Below are 27,886 nucleotides of genomic sequence, written 5' to 3' on the forward strand. Positions count from 1 at the left end.
GTCCTGCCCGGGCTCCCTGTCCGCACCCTCTCCCATTAGAGAGGGAGGGAGAGAGGCCCGTTATTTGCACACACTTGTCAGGGTAAATAATTCATCAGCAAAGAGGGCCCCCCCGCAGCCGATAGTTTTATTGAACTGCACTTAAATGTTTCATGAACCTGCCGCCCGCCCGGGATGAGGCGGGGGCCGCCGGATCCATTAGGAGCGGGCTGTGGCGGGGGGTGCGGGGAGAGCGCTTTGAGGAGTGCGGGGGTACTCGCCCGGCCCCGGCCCCTGCTCCGGCTCTGCGGGCCGGGGTCAGGCGGGACCCCCCGGGGCAGGAATCCCGGGGAGCCTGCCTGGATCCCGGGTGACCCTGTCCCTTACACGGCCAGGCCGCGTTGGCAGGTAGCGACGGCTCCGGGGGTGCTGCCAGGAAGGGGTTTCGCGGCGCGTTTGGAGCCGCTGCCATTAAGGGGCTTGCGGCTCCCTGCAACCCGGCAGGGTCCTCCAGGGAAGCGTTGGAAACACCACGGCTCCCGCCTGCTTATCTGGCTGTCAATAAAAGGAGATGGCTCCTAAAGCAGGGCCAGGTGCTGCCTCCCCTGCTCTCCAGCGCGCCGCTCTCCAGAAACTGCTCAGGCGTGAAGCCAAGTCTGCTTGGCCAGGCCTCGGCGGAGGCAGGCAAACAGCCCCTCGCCAGCGCCAGAGCGCTCTGTTTGCCTTTTTATCTCCTAAAAAAAAAAAAAATAGAGACAGGGAGAGGGAAGCGAGGCAGGAAAGTGGGGGAGCGACGGGAACAGAGTCCGTATTTGGCTGGGAGATCGCCTAAAAAAAAAAAAAAAAAAGGATAATAATAAAGAATAGTGGAAAAAAAACCCTGCAAAGGCTGCGCTCAGAGGCAGGCGGGACCCCGGGGGCGGCGGGCCGGGCCGGCCGCCTCTCCCTGCCGGGCGCTGCCTCGGGAAACTCCGCTCGGCGGCGGGGGCGCCCCCGGGCAGGCCCGGTGTCACCCCCGGACCGAGGAGGGGGTGCCCAAGGGCCGCCCCCCGCCGCGCAACCCTGCGGAGCCCCCGCGCCCCGCCGGGCAGGCTCGGGCAGGGAGCGGTGCCGGGGGAACGGGCCAGCAAAGTGTCCCCCCCCCGCCTGTGTGTGTGTCCCCGTTAATTTTTGCTTCTGTCACGGCCGGGTCCGCAGCCTTTCCCGAGCCGCGGAGGACGGAGGATGCTCCGCGGTGCAGCGCGGAGCGGAGCCCCGCGGGTGCGGAGGGGAGTGGGCTCGGTGCGGGCGTCGCCGCGCCCGGGCAGGGGAGAGGAACAGGGGCACGGCAACGTGTTACAAATTTATAAGCGTTATACATATTTGATTTACATTGCGTTCCGAAGTTGTGTGGTTTTTTTTCTTTTTTTCCTTTTTTTTTTTTTTCCTTTTCCCGAGGATGCCCCAAACCCCCGTGTTCACATAGATTGAGCAATTCTCAACACACACTGTAATAATGAGCTTTAATTCTCTATCCAAGCAGAACTTGAGCAATAATAATAAGCACATCAGAACAATTTGTTTACTGTGGCATTGCACAGGCTGCAGGGTCCAAGACTAGCTACAATAAACGGTAAAAACCAAAGGAAAAGCTCTAGAACAGGAAAAATATTGCGATAGAAACGTGGTTTTGGCTTTCAAGGAAAAAGGCTCTTGACTAGCATTTTAGCTGGGATATTTTGCCCTTGTCCAAGGTATGTGTTTTTAAATATTTTCTTTTTATTTCCCCCACACGTTTCTTTGCTTGTCTAACATTTCTCTTTTGCCCCCAGGATTGCGTTTAAACCTTGGTGCAGGAATGTAATTTTGCTCTTGTTTTGTATTGTTGGGTTTGTTGGTTTTCTTTTTTTTTTTTTTTAAATCCTCTCGTCCTGTCGGCTCAGCCCTCTCGTAGTTTGATAGAAACTGAATAGCTCCATCTCTTCGAATAAAAAATACCTGAGTTATTATTGAAATGGCTTTTTGTGTGCTGGCATATAAAGTTGGGAGAGCTTTCCGGCTGTTGTGCGGCTGGCAGCCTGCGAGGCTCTCCTGCGACCTGGTAAACGGTTGCACCTTCCCTTCTCCTGAGCATTTGCCCAGAGCGGGCTGAGCCGCCTGACATGGGCACCCCACTCTGTGAACCCTTGGCGAGCTGGAAACTTGTTGTAACAAGCGGGATTAGTGTGCGGGAGCGTGTGTTTGGGGGCTTTAATTTAAGATGCTGCAAGAAACTTCTGTGAACTGAAGCGTCCTAAAGACAGAAATTTAGCAGAAAGATAACATTTTCCCTCTTGAAGAATCCCACCGTAGCCGACTGTATAATAAGACTATTATTTTCAATGCCGTAACCTTGTTTCTCATCCAAAAAGAAAAAAAAATCAAGATTAAAAAAAAAAATGCTTCTTGCTTAGAAAAAGAAAAGTATAGCTATAAATCATTTCTTTATACCTTAGCTTTGTAGCTGGGCTTTCTCTCTCAATCTCTCTCTTTTTTTTTTTTTTTTTTTTCTTTTCCCCTGAAGACTCCTAATGCTATTAATTTGTCGAAAACTTTATTCTGGGCTGTCTTGAATTATTTCCCTTCTCTATCCTTTAAAACATTTTCATAATAAGCGTGACTCCGGACAATGTTTGATTTGTTTTTCTCCCCTCATCCCGGTTTAGACTGAGACATTAGCTGAATTCCCTGGGGGTGATTGGATGCAATTCGCTGAAAGTCGACAGGCACGTCCTGGATGTTAGAAATTCACTTTTCCTCAACGTGACAAGGCTGAGTTCGATCTACAATTGTATTTGAAAGGGCAATGAGCGGAAAGATCTCCCATCATTAAAGCCTCCCTCTTCTTTAGCAAAATAACAAGATACTTCATTTGCACACAAACACTCAGGGAAAAAAAAAATCCCCAAACCCTAACCGACCCGCTATAACTCTTTGATAAAACGCTATCTCTGCATAATTTGGGAGGGGGGAACGACATATCAAAAGGTATCGGAGGACCCCCAAAGCGCCCATGTGATCAAGTTGACTTTTTACTTTAAATCTTGAATAAGATGTGAGTTGTAACAAGGGGATTTGCACTTACTCCATGACCCTTGTAATTGGATTAAATATAGACTGAGACGTACAAAAACATACCAAGATTGACACCTGCCAACTGGACTTCCTTATGATTGATTGTGATGCTTCGTGCTGGCAACAATAATGAAATAAATTGTATGGATAAAACAGCACATTTGTCATTTCCGTGCCATAAGAGAGGAAGGCAGCGTGTTAGGCAAGCTGTTATCTGACAGGCACGAACAGCAGACACAACTAAAGAGCTAAACAAGGATTCCAGACATTGACAAGACAAATTATAACTTGTCACAACCTTTTTAAATTCAGAAGTTTTCAATTAACATATATATTGCTGTTACATATAAGATCGGGGTGGACTTAAAATATAAACAGGCAGGGACGGAAGGGCGGTGGAGGCTGCGGAGCCGGCGCTGCCCCGGCTGCCGGCGCTCACCGGAGCCGCGGCCCCGGGAGCCGCCCCGCCGCCCCCACCCGCGAGCACGGGCACGGCCCTGCCGGGGCAGCGGGACGAGCCCGGGGGACGAGCGGATGGGACGCTCCCGCCCGCCTTTGTCCGTGCCCCAACCCGGCCGAGGCGCGGAGGGGCCGGAGCGGAGTGCCCGGCGCAGGTAGCGCATCCCCTCGAGGTGTGCGGGGCTCCCCGGTGATGAGCCGCCGCCCGCCCGGCCCGGGATACAGAGCGCGGTGTGTCCTGCAGGGCATCGGTTTGGATTTACGGCTCCCCGGTGGCGATGCTCGGCGGGGGATGGATGCGGGGCAGGGGCTGCCGCGCCCCTCCGCGCCCGCGCAGCGCGGGCAGCGCCGGGCTCCCAGCGCCGGGCCCGCGGGCGCGGACAGGGCCGGGCAGGGTGGGCTCTCCACCTCCGCTGCCCGTCGGGTCTGCAGGGACCCCTCCGGGAGCGGGAGGGAGCAGCCCCGTGGGACCCCCTGGAGGGACCGGAGAGGGGACCCACACCCGGCACCAGCTCCGCTCCTTCGAGGGACACCCCGTCCCTCGGCTCCCCTTGGCCACTCGTGACTCCCCAGCAGGGCCCTCCCTGTGTCCCTGCGGGAAAAAAGCCGAGGTCCTGCCGAAGTGGGGAACGTTTCCTTCGGGGTGTGGAGGGTCACGACACACAGGGCACGTCGTGGCACAAGGGCTTGGGCTTGGGCTGGGCTTTGCAGGGTGCACAAAGAGGCAGCGTGACCTGGAGGGGCTGGCGGGGCAGTGTCCGGATTTGGGCCATCTGGTCCCCGCCAGGTTGTCACTGGGTAAACTCTGCCCAGTGGGAGGCGGGAGCGGGCTCACCGGAGCACGGCCCCAAGCCCCTCACTCCTGTCGCGACCCCCCAAAATACAAACGAAACTGCGGAGCATTTTCCCCCAGGACGTGGTGCACTTTGCCCGAGGAGGTGCTGACCTGGCCCGTCCAGGAGAGCATCTCCCAGGAGCAGAAAGAAATCCTGACTCTCGCAGAAAACTGTCGGGTCCCACGCGAGGGGCTACTCCAGTGCTTACACAAATATTTTTTACCCCTGTTTCTTTTGTCTGAGCGGGTTTTTACTGGGCCCGAGGTGACCAGCGGTAGAAGTGCAGGAGATGCAGCACCGCGGCTCTCTCGGCCATCGCCGGGGGCAGAGAAAAAGGACCCTCCCCACAAACCCCCGAGTCCCAAGTTGGCAAAAAATAACTAATATTCCAAGGCGACCTTTCCATTTGCTGTAATTACTGGCAAACTCATTCCTCTAAATTAAATGCTGCAAGTGATTCGAAACCTTGTAAAGCAAAAACCAAGTTCCATCGAATTAGTTGTAGCCTGCCTGCTTTCCCCAGTGACTGCATCTATTAACATTATAATCTCAAACACCATTTTTTATGTAACACTATTGTTAGTAAATCAACTCCTCAGGTCCACAGAGACGCTGACCTCTGTCAATTCAGTGAAAGTGTAATTATCTCCCCGAATCTTGGACAGATTTAAGAGATTACATTTCAACTAAATCTATATCAATGCTAATTTTTTCCAGACTCCAGGTGCTAGGCACTCCGAAATGGTGTTTCTGCCCAGCAGAATGGGTTACAAAGAGGAGAGGGCTTGCTGTGCAGAGGGCCAAAAGAAATGAAGCCCCACATAAAATTACACCTATTTTTTGCTACAAAACCTGGTTCTTGTATGGCAAAGTTAAACAAAGCAGCTATGCTAAATTAGCGTTAAATAAAGGCTAGTTTAATGCTCGGTTACAGTCAACTGGTGTATATTTGATGGCTAATTGTCTATCAAAATTAAAAAGAAAAGAACAAATGATTCGTTATAAGAAGGTGTTAAAAGCTTCGACAAAAGGACATTTCACAAATATAATATCTGTGGATGGCGAATTGTCCTTTTGAAGCTTTTTTAATGTACTAAAGGCCTGGGACTCCGCAGATATGAATAATGGGGAGAAACGCGCCCTTTTATTCCGAAAGAGCCTGTTTTACACCAGTCGCTCCAATAAACCGGCAAGGACAATATTCCGGGAGGAACGGGAACCGCGCTGCTGTGATTTCCGACGGCCACTTAAATAAATAATGCCCCGGCAGTAAAAAGGCATTTAAATGTTATTTGGTTTGCGCTTAAAGAGACCTAAGCGCCTTCCCGGCGGAGAGCAGCTCTCACTTGCAAATCAACCCATATCAGCAGGGAGAAAACAGTATTTGCAGGGCTGCGGGGATGGGGACGAGGATCCTGCTTCGGGTGCCCCGCGGCCAGGCGAGGTGCGGGGCCGCCCGCCCCGCGTTTATTGCTTTATCAGAGTAATGGGTCAGGAAATATTCCACGGAGGAAGAGAGGGAGGGAAGGGGGGTGAGGAGGGGGAAGAAAGCGAGACGGGGAGAGCCGCAAAAAATAAGAGGGAAAAAGTGGTAAAGCCAACCAACCAAAAAAAAGCTCTTGTGCGAAGTTAATTCAAGAGGATGGCGGCGAAGCGGGCGCCGGGGCAGGGTCAGCCCCGCCGGCTCCGCGGGCGCGGAGCGCTGCGCAGCCGCTCCGCGTGGGGAGGGAGGGGGTCCGCGCCCAGGCGGAGGGCGTGCGGGAGAGCCGGAGTATGCAAATAAAAAAAAAAGCCCCGACTAAATCATGCAGCAAGAACGACAAACCGTCTGGAAAATGGACCCATGGAGCAGCAAGAATGTACTTTTTTATCTCTGACAACTTGTGTCCTAAAGAAACTATCTTGAAGATAATTGAAATGATTACAATTCATTGCTGCCTTACTTTGAGTAGGAACAGTCAAATAATGAAATCTTAGTAATACAGTAAAAATTTAATTTACATTACACCACTGCTCGAGGTTTCCCTTTTTCTTTTTCTCTCCCCGTTTTTTTTTTATGCCTAGCTTCCCCTAGAAATTTTGTGCTCACACATAATTCTGCACTTTGTTGCATTATTCATATTTTCGAGGTTATTTCCTATCCCCTCCTGCCCTTTCTCCTTTAGTAATTGTCTCTGAAACTTCCAGATGCGGGGTGCAGGGAATCTTTCGGAAGGAGAGTACCCCAAAAGGCAAGGAGGGATCCCCAGACTAAGCCCAGCGAGGCCGGGGTGGCTGCTGCAGCCTGAGAGGAAATTTTGGCTAAACCCGCCTCCCACAACCGCCTCCGGTGATGAGCAAAGGCTGGGCAGGCACGGCGAACGCCATCAGGGTCTGTCCCACCCGGGGTAAAGGCGATAATTCATTTTTGGAAGCTCTTCTGGGACTCAATCCCCGTGGGGTTTAAAAATTATTATTGTTATTATTACGGCTACAATATCACTATTACTATCATAATTATGATTTATTACTATTTTCACCAATGTTCCCCAGAAGATGTAGGGTGTCCCTGGTGATGCGGGGTGTGACTTAGGTGGGTTTTGCCAGAGCTTTGCGCTGGAGCAGAGCAGCAGGGCTCACCCACCCGGGGAAATGGGATGGAGCCAGGGCGACCCTCTGTCCCAGGGTCCCCCCCAGTCTCCCCCTGGCTGTCCCCAGCCTCTCTCGCAGTTATTGGTTGTGGCGCTGCCCGGGATGTCTGAGCCCCTTTTCAGCCTCTCACCTCGCAGATTGTGTGGGAGGCATCCTGCCTTTTAATCCAAGTCAGAAATGGACCAGGACACATCCTCAATGCAACTAACTGTTTCTAAAAAAAAGACCATCTGGTAATTGTCTTCCTTTAGATCTTCCCTTAATTATGCTTTTAATTAAAGATGGTTCAAGGCATTGGACCACATGAAGGGCAGTAATTACAAATTACATTACAAACCCAACAGATGTAGCTCTATCTGCTGGGAAAAAGGTACTGGAATAAAATTTGACTAAACTTTAGGATAAATTAATCCGCTGCCTTGAGAACAGAAGCACATTTTTTATTATGCAGACTCTAGCCAGGATTTAAGTTCTCTGTCATGATTGTTTTCATATTTCTTTGACATCTATTGATTTGGAGGCAGCTGCAAGGCTTTGTCACAAGAGAGAAGAGCAGTCACAATATATTAGCTTGATGGCATAACTCGAATATGAGTAGGAAGGATAGAAACATGACAGGGAGCCACGTGACTGAGTGATGGGTCTCCAACAAAATAAAGAAATTAATTTTTAATAAAAAGCTTTAAAAATACCACAGCCATTGCAACAGCAAGGGGAACGACAGAACTTCTTAATTATCAAGCGTTGGAGCCTCTGAAATTTACCCCTGAAGACTAGGAGGGGACAGGCTTTTAATTCCCAGTTAGGACTTGGCATTGAGAAGTCACAAGCAGCAAGGCCCCGGTGCTGGGCGCTCTCGGCTGGAGCCCACCCTGTCCTGGCAGCCAGGCCCGGCCTGGGGATGGCAGGGCACCCGGGCGCTGCAGCAGGGCTCCCCTTCCCCGACAGGCGCTGGAAATGAGCATCCCGGTTTGCCCACGATCTGCTCAGAGGCAAAACTCCGAAACCCCAAGAGGAGTTTATGCAAAGCCCCCTCGGTTAGCGGATGCAAAGCAATGCAGACCCGATAGCCTCTGTAATGAGGGAAGGCAGGACAGGCTCAAAGATTTCCAGAGGGAATATCGCCCCGCTAATCTGTGGTCACTGATGGCCCCGGATAAGCTACTTGTAATGCATATTGCAGGGCTGCAGGAATACAGGCGCATGAACTCTTCTAAAATGACCTGGTTTGCAGGGGCTGGCTGGCACGTCGGGAGGAGATCAAGAGACTATGGGGGTAAGGTTTTATAAAACCCAGTTCTGGTTCAGTGGATAAAGACATCAGTGATGATCAAGGGGCTGTTTTTAAGTCTACCTCCAGTTCAAAGAATGCGCCTCTCCTGCATTTTGCCAAAACCCTGTGCTAAATGGAGAACTGGGAGCTCAAAGTATTTGAGCAGGTTTGGGCAAGGTAGCAGAATTTCCCTGTCTGGGGGAGGCTGTTTGTTAAAAGCCGTCATTGAAGTCAAGCTGGAGAGCGGGGACAGGGAAGATTCACATGTCAGACGCTCCATCAGACCATTAAAAAGAAATTAAGTTGGGACGTTTAGTCTTCCCCTCTCCCAACTCCACTTCTGTGGGAAAAGCACAACAAAAATCCAGACAGGGCCTTAACGTGGGGGGTGTCTCCCCTTCAAGCCACAACACAGCCTGTGATGCCTTCAGCACCTCTTGAGGGTGAAATTGGGCACAGGAGGCCTTGGGCAGGAGGCTGCTCGGAGTTCCCCCTGCAATCTCTTGCACCCACACCCCCAAAACCTTACTGCCCGTGGGAGCAGCACGTGGGCACCCCAAGTGTTCGGCCTGGATGCACTTGGGGTTGTACCCTGTCTCTGCCTTCCCTCTCACACACACAGACACGAGAAGTGAAGCTCTCACTGTCCTGTCTCAGCCTTGGTTTCCATTGTGCCTCTGCTTAGCTGGGTAGGACAGGACCTGGCCCAGCTGCCTTCAGACCCCAAAGATGCCCCAGCACAAACCAAAGGCAGACACAAACATCCCTTTCACCCGACCTCAGCTGCACATTCACACTTTCACACAGCCTCTGTTAATAGTGTCACATTTTTCCCTTTCTGAGGAGCACTGGCCCCTGTGAATGGCAAACCCATTTTCTGACCAATTTCTGGATTTCAGCCTGCGTGTAGTGGAGGAACACGACCAGATTCTCTTGGCTTCTTGTGGCCCTCGTGTCAAGAAGGTGGTTATTTGGACAGACCTCTTTGAGTGCCTCTTAATCAGCTGACTGGGAGCTTCCAGTAATACTGTGATTTATGGTTGCCCAGTGTCAGCAGGGATGGTCACACAAACCAACGTGCGACACATTTCAGTTCTTAGATTCTTATTTTGTTTCAAAATGAACAAACATAATATTCCTCTATTTGTTCAATTTTTAACCCTGTATTTTGCTATCATTTCCCACTTTCTGAAAGTGACCCTGATGTCAAAATTCCATTATCAGAAAAGCAGAGTAATTTCAGGCTTAGAAGGGATGTTACTGTGCAAATTACATATGTTATCTAGGAAAACCTATGTATATAATGTAATTGGTCAATATAAGATTATAGATACTTCTGAAAAGCTCATAGTTCTTATTGATATAGAACTTTTTGTACATATTTGCATATCAACAAACAAAAACTTCTGCCCCAAATTGCAATAGCACTTTTAGATCAGATACAATATAGAATATAGATTTATTTATTTAAATCAATGAATATATTTATATCTATGTTTTGTATTTATATTTTATATTTATATTCTATATTTATATTATACATGGAATAGAAATATATTTAAATAAACCCATATTTAGAATATATTTATACTCTGTATAGACTATACAGAAATAGAATCTAGATTTTTATAATACTTCGTTTCCTTGTGATTTGACTGCTCTGCCTATGGCCCCATGTGTCGCCATTCAGAAAGGATGCAACGTGTTACCAGACAAATGTTTCTTTGTGAAATATGTGAAAGACTACAGATGTTTCACTGATCTGCTGGGTAAATCTCAGAGCCTTTTTGGTGACGTGGGCTGCACTTGTTTACATAGCAAGTAAGCAAGTGAAGCGTGCTTTTCTCCGAGTCGCAAGCCTTGCCAGATATAAAGTTAAAGCCACATGTACAGCTCTGGCTTTCACAGGTCTGATCCAAAGCTTGCTGATGTGATGGACAAATTCCCAGGTCCACGTGATATGGTCACTAGCCTGAAATCACAGCTCACACAGTGCATGAGGGCGTTTATGTCAATAACTGAATACCACAGGTTTCGTTTCTATTCTTTTGTGATCTAAGCACATTTTTTCCCTATTATAGTGTAAAATTGAGCTTTTTTCTTGGAAAATGAGAGTCCTTATAGCTGTTTGGTGTGGAGAACGCACAGTCTTGTGAATGAGCTATGTGTTTCTGGGTTTCTGCCCAGTGTGTTGGGTAGGGACTGAGAGCAGAGAGCAGATGATGTGTGGAGGAGCCTGCGTCTTTAACAGCGCCTCTCACCGCCGCGATCGCTCTTCACGTGTGAGTCGTATTTCATGCAGTAGTGATGGTGCATAAACTAGCAGTTTCAGAGGTGTAGAGTAGATGCAATAATGTTTGTGCTGCAGAAGAGCCTATTCCTTGGAGCTGCTCCGAGCTGATGTTGTCTGCGGAGGGTCATGAGTTGGGAACGTCCGCGTGATTCACAGCAGCAAAGTCCAGCTCTGCAGGTCAGTCTAAGTGACCAGAAAATCCTTCTGTAAGGCTACCATGCACTTTGTGAAGCCATGTTTTTAAAATGTGTATTGGTGGAATATTATATTTTTTCTCCAATTTTAGGGACAGATTGTCTCAATTACATATCATCATACCAAGTAAAGGGTGAGAAAGTACTCTCTCCAAGCATAACAGAAGCAAATTTAACACTTCCCAAAAGCACTGACAATTGCTTTCCTGGGAATGGCAATTTCACATCTAATATTTTGTGGTTCAGTCCCCATTAGATGTTTGTGTTAGTCATGTTTGTGTTGTATTTGGGGTGCACCTTGCTCAGTGGTAGCAAATTATCCGTGGTGGATCAGATACCGGAGGCTTTACCTGGAGACTGGAAAACTGCCCATTCTGCACCTCTGCCAGCATGTTATTTCCAGTTAGGTTTGGGAGTAGAAGAAAATTTGGGTAAAAGAAGAATATACACTGATATATTCATCTTGCAATAAGTGAGGAAACCTGAAGGTGCTGTGGCATTTGGAATGACAGAAATAGTCCCCGATGACAATATCCAGGGTATTTGTGGGAATTCTCAGTAATCCCAGGTTATTATTTGTGGGAATTCTCAGTAATCCCAGGTTATTATATCTATTACATGGCTTTTCCATGTAATATCCAAATACCTCCATCATCTGTGTGTGCATTAAATCTTACAGATTAGCTGAAATCTGAACATTTCTTCATACTTTTAAACTTTCTTTTCTGATTAGTTCAACGTTGAGACGTTTGGGTCATTGTTCAGAATTTTTCCCTTCTTTCTTTAGCAAACTACTCTGTTGTCCTCAGCCAGTGAGTTGCAAACCTTTGCCTGTAAACATTTGCACTGCATTGAAGTTCAGTTACATAAAACCTTGTGTAAGTGTATGTTTGAAGGACCCTATGTGTGTGTGCCTTCACACACCTACAGACATGGCCCCTCAAATTCCTGGGCCTCTCAGAAAGAGAAAATCTCTCTTTTTATTACAAGGACACATTTATCTGTTTATAACCTGCTTTGGGGCAAGTATGTCAAAGGAATAACACACACATGTAAATTCCAGATGAAGATACATCAGGACAGGAATTTTTCTGTATGTCCATTCTTACAAACAAGATTTACTGATTGGCACTGAGAGCCAAATGCTTCCTTCACATCCCCAGGTCACCAAACCCCACCAGAAATGGTAGCTATGCTTGTACAGTACAAGTGGATTCCAAAGCAAGGCAAATCTGGGGCAAAGCAGGAAAGCTGGCAAATATTGAAACTGTTCTCCTTTTCTTGTCTTTGGGAAAAAAAAAAAAAGATGTTTGTCTGTCTGTAATTGTCTGGTTGTTAATTAGTGGTATGCACCATAGTTGGGTTTGGAAGGACCCACACATGGACCTGAGCCTCCCCAGCTGGGCAGCAGCAGAGCTCTCCCTGCTTACATTAACTTTTACATGGTTTCCCCAATGAAATCAGAAATACAAAAGCAAACCCCATCCCTCAGGGACAATGTATAGATTTGTTACAGCCCTTGGAGGACTGAGAATCCTAAAATCAATGACTGGATTACACTGATCCTTATCTGTAGATGTCTCATCTGCAATAGATAAAGTATTGACAGGTTGCTTCATTTACCGAAGCATTTCAGATCACCATGTGGGAAGGCACAGTGGAGCAGTAATTGCATTTTCTGGTGTGAGAAATGCTTCTTAAGGAAGCCAAATCCATGGCATTCGATGTGGCTGTAAATTGCTGCTACCTCCTGCCACATGTCTGAGCATACATTTGATTACGATATCGCTGTGCCACATATGTTTCTGCAGTAGTGACCATACACTGCTGATTCAAGCACTGGGATGGAGAGACATGTACACATCTGAGAGAGAGAGTGTGTGTGTGGGCGTAGACAGGGAGACAGTCTTTCCTGGAGATGTACATTTTCAAGTATTTGATGCTACCGTTTCACCACTCAATTCTCCTGGTACACACGCACACAGTTAATACGAAATAGTGTGATGTGAAAAATCCCATGAATAGCCAGATCAGTGGGACTATTAGGACATTAAAAAAATTCAAGACTGTAATATTTTATGTTATATTTTGTGAGCTGTAGGAATTTACACTACCAGTAAGAGTGGGGGGTTGGGGAGTGAAGGGCTTGTGGCCTGAGTATAAATTTCTTTGGATCTGTTATTGTTAATTACAAAGAGTTGGAGGATACAGAGCAGCAAGTGCTACATGCATGGGAGATCCTTATTGATCTAAATAATATGTGATTAATACTAACCATGACTGGCAGAAGTGTGCATCATAGCTCAAAGCCAGGTTTACACCTAGATGTGGAAATCAGAGACTTAAAAGATGTGCAGGGGAAAGCTTAGTCTCTCCGAGGCTGGTGGAAGTTTAGCCATTGCCCTTCCCTTTCTCTCTCTGCTGCTCAATATTTTACTGCAGATGTCACTTACTCAATCCACAGTCTGCACAGTCTGCAGGTAACAGGGAAGAGATATGATTCAGATATTGCAGATTTTGCACTTGCATGTCCAGGTTTTCCAGACAATAGTGTGTTTTTCTAAGGCTTTTTTCTCATGGAGTCCCTGTACCCCGCGTGATTTCTCTATGAGTCACATTCTGAATCCCCCTATTCAAACAAAAATCTCCCCCTTACTGGCTGATTTTGACTAACAACCATAACATCCTCAGATGGTTGTTTCAAAATCTGCTGTACTGTTAGTGCACACACACACAGCTTGCAGCCATGAATAAGTGTGTCCCAGGCTCTTGAGTTCATGAGGGTGCAACAGAAGATCAGACATACGAATAGGTGTTGAAATTCTTAGGTTATAAGGAATGCACAGCAGCTTTATTGATTTTTTCCCCTGGTCTTCAGGCATGCTCTTAATGATGTTTTTTGCACATAGCCATATTTGTTGCATATTTGGGGGAGTAAATTAAGCATCCGTGCTACATGCACATCTCTTGGAGCCTATGCCTGAAGTAAGATATAGAAAGGATCTAAAATTAAGGGAGTGTTACATTTTCCTTAAAAATACCCAAAGAATGAAGCTGATACAAATAGTGTGCTTCACAGTAAATAGATACAACCGAATTCACTACTTTTAAATGCCACTCTGGCTGTTTCAGTTTGAATCAAACCAAAGTGCTGAAAAAATCCGTGGTAAAGGGAGGAACCATCAGTGAGGAAGAATAGATGTTAAGAGAGAGTAATGTGTAATGAAAGCAAACCTAACATTGACAGATTATGCAGAGCAGAAGGAGATGGGGTAGAAAAACGCAGTCAAACACAGACAGAAATATGCTGTTTAGCAGGAGGGGGCAGCTCCATGAGCAAGCTCCTATTTGTGTGATTTGCCCTTCCCCTACAACGCAAGACGAGATCTCTGTAAGGCAGAAAACTTTCCAGAGCCTAGAATCCTCGAGGGGAAAGGACTCAAAGTAACAAATGCAGAGCCATCCATGAGCTCTAAGCCACCTACAGCCCACCCTCCTGCACTCCTGACTGGCACTTCTTCACGGATTCACAAATCCAGCTCGGTTTGTTTTGGACATGAGGCACTGCCTGCCCGTCTCAGCCTGAGAGTGTGGGACAAAACCCGCAGCTCAAGGGTGGCCCAGCCAGGCTTTAAGGCAAATTCTTCGTAATTTGTCCCTGAGACAGACAGTTTTTACTGGGAGGGGGTGATGGTCCTTGAGTGGAACTTCCACAGACCCTGCTCCTAAAAGTGTTCCTCTTGTGCTTCTGCAAGGGATTTCGCCTGGGTTCTGAGCTTCCTTGCTGTATGCAGAGTTCAGGGTCCAGCTGAATCTTTGCAGGCTCAGGGGTCTGTGCTTTAATTTTAAAGCAACATTCATAAATGTAACTGATTTTCGGATAAGAAAAACCTTTGTGTAGCACATCTGATGAATACGTGGTTATGGTAACAACAGAGCAAAGCAGCCCTTGCATTACAGAGCTTAGAAATAAATTGGCTACAGTTAGGTTGGATATGCTGTTTTCCAAATGGCTTTTGCCTCATGTTATGTGAAACAATTTTATTTTACTGATATGAGATACTCCAAAGTAATAAAGAGTCTCTGAGTATCTGGCACTTGCTTAGTACTACTAATTTATGTTGATTGTGTGCACTCTGTAATTTACCACCGTTCAGCCATCTATAAATCAATCACCTGAGGAAATTCATTGAAAAAACTGCAGAAATGCATTTTTGAGCACGAACCTCTCACTCGGTAGAACGCTGAAGTTTTACTAAGTGGATTTTACCTCCAGGAATAAAACATTGCACGCCCTCATTTTGCACATTTTTAATTATATTTTATTGCCCAGCAAAGCATATCCACAAATATCCTCAAGTGTATCGGGGGCTGGCATCGTGGCAGAGCAGGTCTGTGCCTGTGTCTGAAGGGGTCACTGAAAACTGGACGTGCAAGTTCCCACACGGCAGCATGAGCCCACTGAATAATAACAGCAGTTTACACAGGCTGCTTCAGTGCAGCTCAGATCCAGCAAAAAAATGTTTTCCAGCTTGTGCATAAATGGTAAAGATACAGGGAAATATTACACTGGCAGCAACTGCTTTCCAAACCTTAGTGGCATGGTCGCAGTCATTTTGAAAGGCTCTTTGGCGGTAGGTTCATAACATGGATTAAAAGCCAGGAAAATACGGTGTTAAATAGCACAGCTATACTCTCCCAAGCACTAAACAAGGCATCAGCTACCAGGAAAACACAAGGTTACACTCCAAGTATTTTTGTGTCAAGACGAGAAGGTGTTTGTAAATGTTCAGTGTCCACGACCTGCTTGAAACACTTGTGCCTGATTTTCAGAGGCTTTGTGCCCAATTTTCAGAGGCTTTGTATATATAAAAATATATATATATATATATATAAAATATATTGTATGAAAGAGTAATGGAGAAAAGGAAGAGCCCAGATTCTATCTCAAAATTGCAAGTTATTTCCTATTTTCACTTGTATCTCCGGAATATTATCAAAATATGAGCTGCACAGTGCAATAGGGAAGGGAATCAGTCTTGGAAGGTTTTAGACTTGTGAATGATTTCCTCTGGCAATGAGAAAACGTACCCACACCTCCAATTTCAGGAATAGTGAATATACACATGGAAATCCTCACTGGTCTCTGTCCTGAAACCAGCTTCTTAATTTTCAGATCGCTTTTATTTACGTTTCTTACACTTCAGCAAAAAGCAGCAGAGCTTGACAAATTCATTTTGCAAGAGAAAGTCTGCTACAACTTGTTTGCTTTCTGGGTTTGAAATGGGGATGCAGTGGAAAGCGTTCCTTAAAAAAAAAAAAAAAAAAAGAAAAGGATTTTTTTCGCTGCAGTTAAGCTAAATTTTACAGGGACTGTGGCACACCAGGGTTTACACTGGCAGATACTAGCATTGGTTAATAAGCAGTGTTGTTAAAAAGCCCTGTGTGCATTTCAGGTGCAGTTCAGTTATTTGAACTTGCAGATTTTTCCTTCTCAGGTAAACAGAATGGTTTTATTTTGCAAATAAGATTTTTTTTTGAGCGCAAATTTACAACTAGTGTTTGAACAGCAAGAAGTTATCATTAGAAACTAATGAATTCTGTCAAAACCCTGAAATTATAAGTATGCACTGAAGTGGATCGTTCAGTTTAATCTTCAGTATCTTTGACTTCACTAAGTAGGTCAGAGCAGCAGTGAATGCAGATGTCATAAAATAAGGTTAAAAATCTAAGCAAAAATACAGACAATGAGCCATCCCCAAAATTGGCAACTCAAAGAATACTTAAAAACCCTCAAACTTGTTGTCAGGTAAGAAATTATATTTGCAGAAGGTCTATATATAATTTTCTTTAAAAAAACCCCCACCTATTCAGAGACAGCTGTTGGTGGCAGAGGCCATCTAAGGAGAAATGAGATTATGTATGAGTTCATTAGGACTCTGTCCTTATTTTGCACAGCAGGTTGTCTGCAGACAGTAGGACAGCTCGGACAAGACAGACACGTGTCCTTGTAAGTCCCCACAAAACTACAGAAGCCACCTCAGTCATTCCTGGGAAAAGGTGCTTGAGGCTACCCAGTGCTGAGGGCCTTCACAGAAAATGACTCACCCTGTTGATGCTGCACAAAAATATCCCAAATACACATGGTGCCCCCTGTCAGGGGTTTGGGATTGTGGTGGCTGAAGTGGGGTCTGGGATGCAAGGTGGCTCAGGGGATGCACCCAGCCTGGGAGGGGGCAGAATCCGCACCCCAGCCTCGTGGGGACAGGGTGTGACCGGGGTAGATTTGTTCCAAGATGTGCCCCGGGTTGGCATGTCCCGAGATGTGACCAGGGATGGCATGTGCCATGACGTGGTTGAGAGCAGCAGCTGCCCAGGGGCAGGGCTGGGGCAGGGAGGGGGAAAGAGCGATACCTGAGTCACAGAGGTGTCACCAGGTCACCTCGGTCTGCCAGCCCCTCTGGGCATGGGGGTGCAGCCTGGGCACTGCCCTTTCCCTGGGAGCTCCTGGGCGCCACAGGGCACCTCTGCAAGGTGACAGCTGGGCAGGCAGCACCAGCCTTGGCTGCTGGGAGATGTCACCGGACAGGGAACAAGAGGGTGGTGCCAGGAGTTAATAGGCACAAATAATTTGTAAAGAGGCTTAAGCCAGGACGGTGCTGATTCAAACCTGCAGAGGGTCTGGGCAGGGAGAAATGGGCTCAGGTAAGCACTGGCCTGTGGGCACATTGCTGTCTGGACTGGCCATGGTGGCTGCTGGCCCTGCTGCCCCGTCTTGCCTTCTGAAGTGGTTCATCAGTGCCTTTCACAAAATTGTGGAAAGACTATAAAAATAGCACATTTAGGGGTTCCCTCTGTCTCCTGCTTTTGGGGATTTCCTTTCCAGTCAGATGGACTGGAAATGTATATCTGAAGGAAAACCAAGCTGCCCACAGAAGGCTGTGGGAGCCAGACCCCAAACAACAGCAAGTACCACCTGGCTCTTGAAAACCTGTCAGAGCCGAGGTCGCTGGCAGCTTGGGAAGAGGCTGGCATTTGTGCTGGAGCGCTACCCCAGGGGGTTTCCTCAAACTCTCACCTTCCTGTGCTAGGGGCAGAGCAGATGTGGGAGAGGCTGACATGGGATGCTGATACGGGATGTTGATGAGCAGTGAGGGAGCTGGGATGCATCCCACTCATGTAGGGCCACACACTGCAGCCAGCCATCGCTCCCTGAGGTTGGAGGAGGCCTCGGGGGAGGATGCCACAAACTGGGACTGACCCCACACCGCATCCCTGTGGCATCCACAGCTGCAAGAAGGTGCTGCGGGCTGGCTGCTGGCAGCAGTGAGCCCTTCCCGGGGCCTGGCTGTGCCTGATCCTCTGCTCTGAGCCTGGTTTTGGTGTCACTTCAGCGGGAGCCAGCAGGATGCCCCGGCTGCCACCCTGGTTCCCTCTCCCTGCCGCCTGCCAAGCGGGCGGCACAGGGGAGCCAGCGGATAATGCGCTGCATTGTGCTCTCCCAGCACCTTTTCCCCCTCCACAATCTAACCATTGTGCTTGCTTTATCGCTATTAAACCTCAGATGAACATCAAAGGGAAAGAAGTTCATCAAAACAGGAGCAAAACAAAAGGCTTTTAAAGCGCAGTTATCGTGCGCCGAGCAACGCTCTGTTCAAAGGCAGAAAAGTTCACGTTAAATATAGACAACCTCCCTGGCTCTGCTTTAATGGGAGAGCACCCGGTGGCCCAGGGTGCCATCCCACAGCCGGACTTGTTGCTGGAGCTGTTACAGAACATCCCTCTCCGTTTTCAAGGCACTGCCAGGTGTGGGTGCCGGAGCTGGCCGAGGCCGCTGATGTGCAGGGAACAGCCAGCAACGGCCTGGGAAAGCACATGCTTTATTCATACAAGTGAGTGGCACTTTCTGCTCAAAATATAAATAGTGAATGTTGTTTTCTAATGAAGTGCTCTCTAATGGCAGCTGGGAGGCTTTGGTTTTCCCTGGGAACAAACGCTGGGAACTCAAATAACCGGGAATAGTTTTGCAATTCGCAATCATGTTAATAAGCTATAAACTGTGTAAAATGTACTGGCCGCTGGAGAATTGTAAAATCCGGCTGCAGCTCATGCACAAGCTCTTTTTTTTTAACTAAAAAGCAAAAAAAGACCCAGTGGGAGATGGGCCAAGGGAAAGGCTGGTTATGTGATTAGCACTTCTTGCCAGGGGAAGGCAGAGTGGGTCTCCTCAGGAATATGTCCATTGGTTAAGGTCACATTCCCAGAATGAGTCCAAGGTCTGCTCCAAAGTCCCTGACACCTGAGACAAAAAGTTGATGGTGTCAAAGATATTTTGATCTCAAATAAATATTTATTATTTACTTGATTACTTACCTTTTTCCCTTAAGTAAGATTTTTTTTGTTAAGACAAATTTACATCTTACCATTTCCCATTAAGTAGCTGCTCCAGTGAGAGAAAGCACAACAAAGTGGAGCAGAAAGAAATGTTTCAGCTCGTGTTGAAGTGGGGGAAAAAACCTCATAGTCTCAGAGACAATGAAAGATTTTTTTTTTTCAAATATCCATGGAGAAATACACTGTTTATGCATTTGGAGAAGTAGATCATGAAAAAGAAAGAGAATGTCTCCTATTTTCCAGCCTTGCAATCACGGAGCATACCAAATTCCTGTTGAGGTGATGCTCATTTTGTGCCAGAGATAGCATATGACAGAAAATAAATTTCATTCTCAGCTCCGGGTAAAAAATTTGTTACCACGGGCTTACACAGGGACAGACTTATTCAGCCCAAAAGTTTGAAGTCTTAGGATGATGGGCTGTAAGGTCTGTTTTGGTAGGTAGTATTTTCTTTGTTAAACCCATAAAGCAGAAATTGTTGTAGGCAGTGATACCTTTATCTGAAAAAACACCCCTGCTATCAGTAGCCAGAAAAATTGAAAAAAGCAAATACAAATAAATATCAGAGAGGGGGAAAAAAACCTTCTTAAAGTCTTGTAATATGAAGGCCAGTTATACCTTGTCCACTAGCTTATTTTTAAAAGTGACCCATGCAGGGAATATACGTGCCAAAGAAGTCCACGGGCTGAGGTATTACATGGTGTGATCCAGACAAAGGACTTTTTTTTAAGTCCATATAAAGCTGAACACAAAGATAATCCACAGCTACAGCCTGCAGGTTGCTACAAAACCCCCAAGAAAGCCTCTGCAAGAAGGGGTAAACAATTAACACAAATTTTAAATCAATGCGCTGTCACCTTAATAGGCAGCGAAGTCAGCTAAGATGGGTGTAATACGATGAGACAGTTTAATTCTTGTTATGACATTAGCTGCAGACTTTTACAACAGCTGAAAATGCTGGAGTGAGAAGAGTTTCCAATTATCACTGAGCTCTGATACACAACTCTGGATTAGACCGAGGCATGAACAAGGGCTCCTCAGCCTGGCAAGCAACACGGAGCAAAGGCTGTGGAAGTTTCCGAAAGCCGAGGAAGACATTTTCTCTTCTCTCCTCTTGCTGACACACTCCTGAAAAGGTTTATTTCATACAAAATAAGGTCATTTTTTAAGAGCCTCACAGTGAAACCATCTCCTAAGCTGTGTGCGCTACACTGTTATACCCCATAAATCCATACATCCGGGAGGTGAACTGAACCAATCTGAAACGATTCTGTTTTCCCAGCATTAAGCTTCAAAAAAATTAAAAGTCACCCAGGCTTGAAGGCAGATAGACAGGTAATAAGCCATGACAGCACTTCACGGGAATCCGCAGGAATAGGCAAGTAGGTCTGGGTGTCAGCCATATAAATATGATCATCAGACCCAAAGCTCCGAGTAATACCGCCAAGTGTGAGCATGTCGATATTAAAGGCAAGCGGGCTGTGAACAGGAGCCCGAGGCAGTGGTGAGTTTAGCTGATGGCCTGCCGGCTGGGGAGGCTGCACCCCTTCCCCAGAGAAGGGCTTGGAGCCTGGAAACGCAGATCCCAGAGCTGGGAACAGGCTGAGACTCCCACACCAGAAAGAAGGCTCTCCTTCGGGGTAACGCAGCTGCGCTCGCTGGCAGGGGACTTAGTTTTTCGTGGTTTGGGATGGTTTTGCCCCAGTTTTATTTCATAGCTGGTTTTTGATCTATTTTCCTTTTTTTTTTTTTTGTTTTGTAAACCTCACGAGAACAACGCTCCTCCTGGACCCTGCTTGCACAGGAGAATTTGTCATACCAAAGCATGCACCTCTTCATGGCTTTTGTCCGGCTCTTGGGGGCAATTGCAAACATGGGGAAGTAGCTGGGTGGTTTGAAATAGTGACTCTTTAACCCAAAGATGTCTCATTTTGTATCACTCATGTCACATTCCTCTGCCTTTTTTAATATTGCTTTTGGAAAAATGGGTCACTGTTTCCTTTCCAGATCATAATGAGGGAAATCATTTTGTCAGGCTTCTCCCCGTACAGTCCTTCTGAGTTTCCCCCATGTTATTTCCCATAGCTGAGAATACAGAAAGGAGAAAAGTAGACTGGTAAGAGGATAACTGGGAAAAGCCCTACCCTGAGCTAGAAAAGGCCTTTGCTGAAAAATAAGTTATAATTCACTAAAAGGCCTTTTCCACTCTCATGAAAGCCCCATGAGTGCTCCACATTGACTGATTACGTCCCAGAAGTTCCCCTGCTTCCTGGTTGGGTAAGGCCTTAGCTGAAAAATAAATCATCTCTCTCTAAAATGCCTTTTCCAATTCTTTTAAAAGCCCCGTGAGTGTTTGCAGAAGTCACCTCGGGTAGCTCGGACCGCAGAGAGCAGAAAAGGGTCCTGCAGCCTGGGGCACTGTCTGGCACCAGGAAAGGAAAAAGAGGATGTCACAGAGGGAGAAAAGCCGAAACTCCACTCCAACCCCCCAAATCCTAGCAGGAGAGACCTGTCTGAATTCAGCCCTTGTTTTTTTTCTTTTGCGACACTCTTTATTTGGCAACTCGTTTTTAAAAAGATTGACCTGAAAAGTTGCTGTGTCATGCAGTACCTTATTCTGCCCGGTAAAGTAAGCTAATTTCTCATTAAAATGGTTGGCTTCCAACCTCCTCCCCTCCCTGGTGAGTGAATAAATAAATAAATACACTTGAATTTGTCCTCGATATGCTCTCTCTGCTCTTTCCAAAGCAGAAAGAGAAGCTTTGAGCCTGGCACATGTTGTCCTCTCCCAGCTGCTCCAGAGGCTGAGGGGGACAGCTGAGGGGTGGTCGTGGGGTGGTCCAGAGGCTTCTGATGTGCATCCTAATGGCACCTGTACCCCTTGCAGGTGCCCTGTGTCCTGCAAAACACTCCTTACCTGCTTGGATCTGTGCTCAGTCCCTTCATGGGCAGTTTCCCTACCCTGGTGCCACCTGCAAAACTCTCAGTTCAGGATGCCACTTGCTGTCTGCTCCTCTCCCAGAAAAATTCACCTCCAGCTTTTTTATTTCATGATGCCAAATCCCTGGAGTGAAAAGGGGATTTCATGCCTTTATATGGAATTGCAAACCTGCATTAAGCCTCAAAAGATGTTTTTATCAAAAAATCTCGACAGCTGCCAACTTCCCTAAATCCCAAACTATCATTACACATTTAGTCTTAGACAGGGGATTTTTCTGGATCTTCCCTCCTGACCCAATGATAAAGCCAAGCTGGTTTGAGATGGAAGATTCATTTATCTCTCCTTGGTAATTATCTCTATTACTGCCCACAATCCTTCCCAATCTTTTTAAACAACATCCTGCTATTAAAGCCACTTGGCAAGCATTTAAAGCCCTGGGATAAGTTAACCATGCACAAAATATCCCACTTGGGGAAGGATCCAGCTATAAAAATAAATGGTTTACGTTCTGAAGGCCGTGGTTCAGGATGGGTATTCTTCATTTGTGAAGAGAGGTCATCATTGCTGACAATAAAATTATGTAGGACCTGATCCTCCCCCACTGAGCTCAATAGCAAAATCCCTCCTGATTTCAATGGTGTTTTCCGGGGTCAGTCGCCGGGAAAGCCGACATTCCACAAAGTTGCTGAAAATCTATAATTGGATATATTAAGAGGGCTTTCAAAGAGATGTCAGATTTGGAGGCTTAGTGTAAACTGTGCTGCAAAGGGGATCATTTCGTATAACTGAATCAATAAAGCTTTTTTTTTAGCGCTACTTTCCTACTTGATCTCCGATGACGGAAAAGCTGAGCTCTGGAGGAAGTGCTGGGAGCCTGGTCGGAGTGTGAGCCACTGTCTGGTGGGAAAGATCCTGCCAAGTGACCTGGTCTAAGCTGTGAGGGGTGTAATCCTGCAAGTGTTTGATCCAGTGGCTTTGCTTACACTGTGGAGGTAACTCGTGCGTGTAAGTACTGGAATACCGAGCCCTTATTTTCATGGTGTTGCTGGTCTCCTGTCACAACACATCTCTTTGGGAGATATGATTGAGAGTTTTGATGAATTTTGCTGTGCCTTACGTGTCTATATTTAGTAAAATGCAGCTTAGTTAGTATCTTTGGAACAAGATATGGATTTATCCCCCAAATGCATTTTTTTAAACTCATGGGCTGTACTTCAAAGTGTTCTTTAACGCCACTTTTGAAAATGCTCACTGGTAGCTCTTCAGGAACTGGAAATCTTCCATTTTTACTTACATGGTGCTTTTCTGTACCATGTAAGCATGATGAGCATCATTTTCCTTCTGGTTCTCACGCAGAGAAAGGGCTGCTTGGCACGGAGCAGCTGTGCCAGGCAGGGCAGGCACAGGGACAGTCACCTCAGGAGACAGACACCGTTGTGCCTGTGGGGTTCCCCCTCTTGCAGGTCCCTGGAGAAGGGACACCAGAACTGGGTTTGCTCCAGGTTGCTTCACCCTTGCAGCTGCCTCACTGTAAAAACCTGTGGGTCATCTCCCCTCCAGTGTCCCCATGGCTGTGCAGGTGGGGATGGGGAGACACCCACAGCTCCCACAGGTGACGCTGCCGTTGGGACCTGCTGCAAGTCGCCACTGGGGTTCAGTCACATTTTCCCTCTGTTTCTCTTTCCCTACCATGTCAGTGAAGCTGTCCTCCATGGGGCCACAGTGACAAAGCTCGCTCATAGTTCCTGGAGAGCTTGATTGTTTTTTTCCCTTTCCTTTTCAGTAAAAGCTGAAATTCAGTAGAAGTTGATGAGACCACCGTGGAGAAATGCTGGTTCACCACACTGGCTAGTACCAGCTTGATCTGGCTCCAGCTCCGGGATGTGCAGCCTACAGACACAGTAATGAAAAGAAATATTCTGAAAAGGATGAGTCAGCTGGAGGCCAGTGGGGAGAGCATGTGGGATCTGACTGGAATTTAAAAAGTTATGAGGCTACATGTTGTTTTGAGCTCTGCCAGTGGAGAGAAACCCATACACGCAAAACGCTTTGTCATCTGACATAATTATGTTACTTTGCTGATTAGCTCATAAACTCTTTTCAAAAACACTTTTAGACAATAATAAGTTCATGGAATATAAAAACTTCCTGCTGAAGCCACCGACAAGGGCCTGCTTTACATGTTACTGAGAACTGTCTTTGCCAGAACCCCACCAGACTGTTGAATGGCCACGAAATTTTTCTCTTACATTGTATTAGATGATTTACCCACTAAAACAGTTGAGGTATCTTCACACCTTCACTTCTGTGCTGTAAGTACCTCTATGCTGATGTGAGCTGTGAATAAATCCACACTGGTAGCGCAATCTGCATTTCTCCACTTGATTTTTTGTACTTTTGCACTGATTGGGACATCAGCAGTTTGGCATGATGCTTCTTCACTTGCTTCTCCAGCCAGGTACCAACATGTCCTCCCTGGCTTCTTTGGGAAGCAGTGCCCAGCATTCATATAATTTGCAAGGCAGATAACTTTCAAATGTATGAGGTTTCAGCTGCAAGGTTCTATAAATAAATGACATCAGAATTACTTCTATTTGTTGTGTGAAAATATATGCTTCCCATTCCCTCTTTAAAAAAGAGCTGATTCACTCAGTCCCTGTTCCCTACCTGGTCAGACTAGTGAGGGGAGTCTGTGCTTGTTTCTGGAGCATCTCTAAGCAGGCAGTTGGGAAGGAAATGCCACTGACTCTGACTGGCCACCTTTTACAATTGCACTATGTCTGCATTCCTTCATCTTTCCTCCCAATGAACCTTGTCATTTATGGGGATGCTGACATAGACTGCATAACAGGTCCTGAGAAATATGGGTACCCACTGGTGAGCACAAGGCATAGCTAATTGCTACCTCCTCTCAGTGGAGTAGGTCCCTCTCTCGTGTGTGGATAAATGAGCCACCAGTTTAATCAGACTAAACCAGAAGAGGTAATTTCTCCAGGTGATTTCCTGAGATCTTTTGTGGGAAGCAGGGAAGCATTGGCTGTGCTTTATCGCTCTCACTGACATGGTGTGAGAGGTTATTCCCCAGCTACCTGGAATCTTTGGCAAAGGGTCTGACGTGGGCTCAGAGCCATTAGTGGTTTTCACCGAGGGCTTGTAGAGGATATTTATACTGGGAAAAGAGGCACCGATGAGTTTTTGAAAAGGTAACTCAGTTTCCACCCCAGGAAAGTGCTGGAACAAATAATCACAGAACTAATTGCAAAGACCCGGGGGTGGGGGGGCTACTAATGGGGATTTGTCAAGAACAAACTTAGTTAAATCACTCCAGTTATTTTCTGTGTCAGGGGAAGTCCTGTCATGTGGAGAGAAGTGGTGGATGTACCCCTGACTCCAGTTTTCTCTCATTTCAGGAGGGTAGTGCTTCTCATGACGTTTTCTTGAACAGGGCTGGGCAATGTGGTTGAGATGAAGCCACTGGAAGAGATGCTGCAAAACCACAGAGGTAACAGGACAGTACGAGTGGATTCAGTGCCAGTTTGAACTAGCAGTGGTTGGGCTTGAGGACAGTCAGCCTTGAAAGCAGCCATTGCTAAATTGTCATTCCCGTCCTGGATAGTGGAACTGATGTTACCTAATTCCAATCTCAGCTGACCCCAAGCAAAGAGGACCAGTGGTACACAGGGAGGTGGGACGGCAGTCAGGATGACCACGTTGGGCTGGAAGAAGCAAGGTGGAACATAGGAGGAACAAGCATGTTGTAGCCAGGGATGGAGTGGAGCACAGCCAGGTGAGTGCCATGCTCTTATTTGGATGTTATGCTTCAGGAGCAATGGAGATGCTTGAGGAGACCTCAGAGCCGAGTGCTGAAAATTGTGAAAGACTTGGAAAACACGATTTATGGGGAACAGATGAATGACCTGGGGCTGCTGAGCTTAAAAGAGGGGAAGGTGCCGGGGAGGAAGAGATTATAGCAACCTTCAAGTACATTAAGGATGGTGACAAAGGGGAAGATTTGCTCTCTGTGCTCATCCTGGGTGGGATTGGAGCAAATGGGCTCAGTGTGTTGCAAAGAGATTCAGTTCAAACCGAAGGGGTGCCTTCCCTGGCAGCAAGGCCAGCGAGATGCCAGGACAGGCTGTTGGGGTGAGCCATGGGAGTCTCAGGGACCCAGGGGAACTGGTTTAGGTGCAGCAAGATGGTCCAGACGATCCACTGAGATCTCTTTCTGGCCCCTTTTTATTTTTTATAATGCCATGAAACAATCCTACAGACTTCATTAGGCTACCTCCTGGAATAAAATTCCCTCCATGGGCTTGTTTCTTTGCCACAGCGCACCTGCGTGATCCCTCGCTCTGGTGCGAAGTGGGTGTGAAACGCTGCTGCTGGGATGTGTCGCTGTCGTACACCTCCGCTCCAAAGTGCAAATAACTCCCCGGGCTGCGAGCCGGGGGACGGGCCCATGGTAAGCGATGGGCTCTGATTGATGAATTTTCACAGCAGGTGAGAGCAGCAGGAGACACACACATTACAGATTTCATGTACAGATAGTAGCACTCAGGAAGACAAATTGAGTGAATACCTCAGGATGTGGCTGCTGGGTCAGCCTCTAGCATTACCCAGTGGCAGACAAATCCCTGCCCTCAGCCCTGGCAGGAGGCACCTCCCGAGATGGAGGGGGTGACACCGCCCCTGTGGCCGGCTCCCAATTTTCTTCATTACCTGCTCTAAGCTTCTCCCAAAGATAAGTGGTTCTTGTGCAAAGCCGCTAATTTAGTCCCAGCAAACAAGAAAATAAGTCTGGATGTGAAAGGCTGGTGGGATTTTGACAGGATGCATGTAGAGGTTGGGCGACTAGTCTTAATTAGGCCATCTTTGTTTACATTTGATGTTTATCAGCTAATTGGCATGGCAAGGTGTGAGTCACACAGCTTCCCTCTGGCATGAAATCAGTTCGCAGGAGAAAAACTGGGAGAACAAATGATCCCAATTATAAGAAAACCCACTGTGCTAATTACCATCCCACGGACTACGGAGCCTCCCACCCGCGTCCTTGCCCAGCCGCCCGTCCCGCCATCTCCCGTGCCCGGGCCCGGCGCCGGCACACTCCTCCCGCCCCTGTGCCCAGCCCCTCGCTCTGCCTGGGACCCTCCTCTGTCACCGCAGGAGCAAAGGTGATGCTTCACCAGCTGCTCATTTCCTGCCCCACAGCGTTTCCCTGGGACTAAGCCTGCTGCCTGCACCGCTGCCCTCTTTATTCCCCCTCTCCATTTTTTTTTTTATTTTGGATCGGTGTGGACCATGTCGCAGCAGCAGCTCGCAGGGAGTGTCTCATGCTCCCAACATTGTGATACCCGTCAAGTCTAATGCTGGATGTTTGCTACAGTGTAGCTGGACTGGAACCTCATCACTTAGGCTGATTAAAACCAACAGTCAATCCTTGCCTTGACTCTTTCCTCTCTACCTTCCAACTTTTGAAAGTATTTTTACACCACCTGAAGGTTGGTGTGAAGTTGGTTTCCTGCTCTACCCTCCTTCTACTGCCGTGGCACTCGACTTTGTTGCACGTGCTCACACATATTTTAGGTATGTATGTACATATGTATGTACTGTAAATCTCCATCTCCCTCTGTCTCCCTCTCTCTCCATCCTTTGGGGAGATGTGTTGGCCCTATACCCTTTCAGGCCTTTCCCCTATACATTAAGGGTCCAGTGTGCAGGAATGTTTCTTGGCTGCCCTTGAGTTGAATGATGATCCTGGAGGGTTGGAAAAGCCACAAAGCTCAATGCTCTCTG

General features: G+C 47.1%; 1 protein-coding gene across 1 annotated transcript in view; it reads left to right on the forward strand.

Moving 5' to 3' along the window:
• LOC135416544 (basic proline-rich protein-like) overlaps positions 1-24,680 on the forward strand; it is a 30,123-nt gene extending 5,443 nt beyond the window's left edge. The window contains exons 4-5 of the mRNA XM_064659759.1: positions 22,905-23,098; positions 23,877-24,680. The gene's annotated coding sequence lies outside the window, so the exon portion shown is untranslated. The remainder of the gene's footprint in view (positions 1-22,904; positions 23,099-23,876) is intronic.
• Positions 24,681-27,886: the final 3,206 nt, after the last annotated feature.

This window comes from Pseudopipra pipra, chromosome 6 (assembly GCF_036250125.1).
Source record: "Pseudopipra pipra isolate bDixPip1 chromosome 6, bDixPip1.hap1, whole genome shotgun sequence".
Lineage (NCBI taxonomy): Eukaryota > Metazoa > Chordata > Aves > Passeriformes > Pipridae > Pseudopipra > Pseudopipra pipra.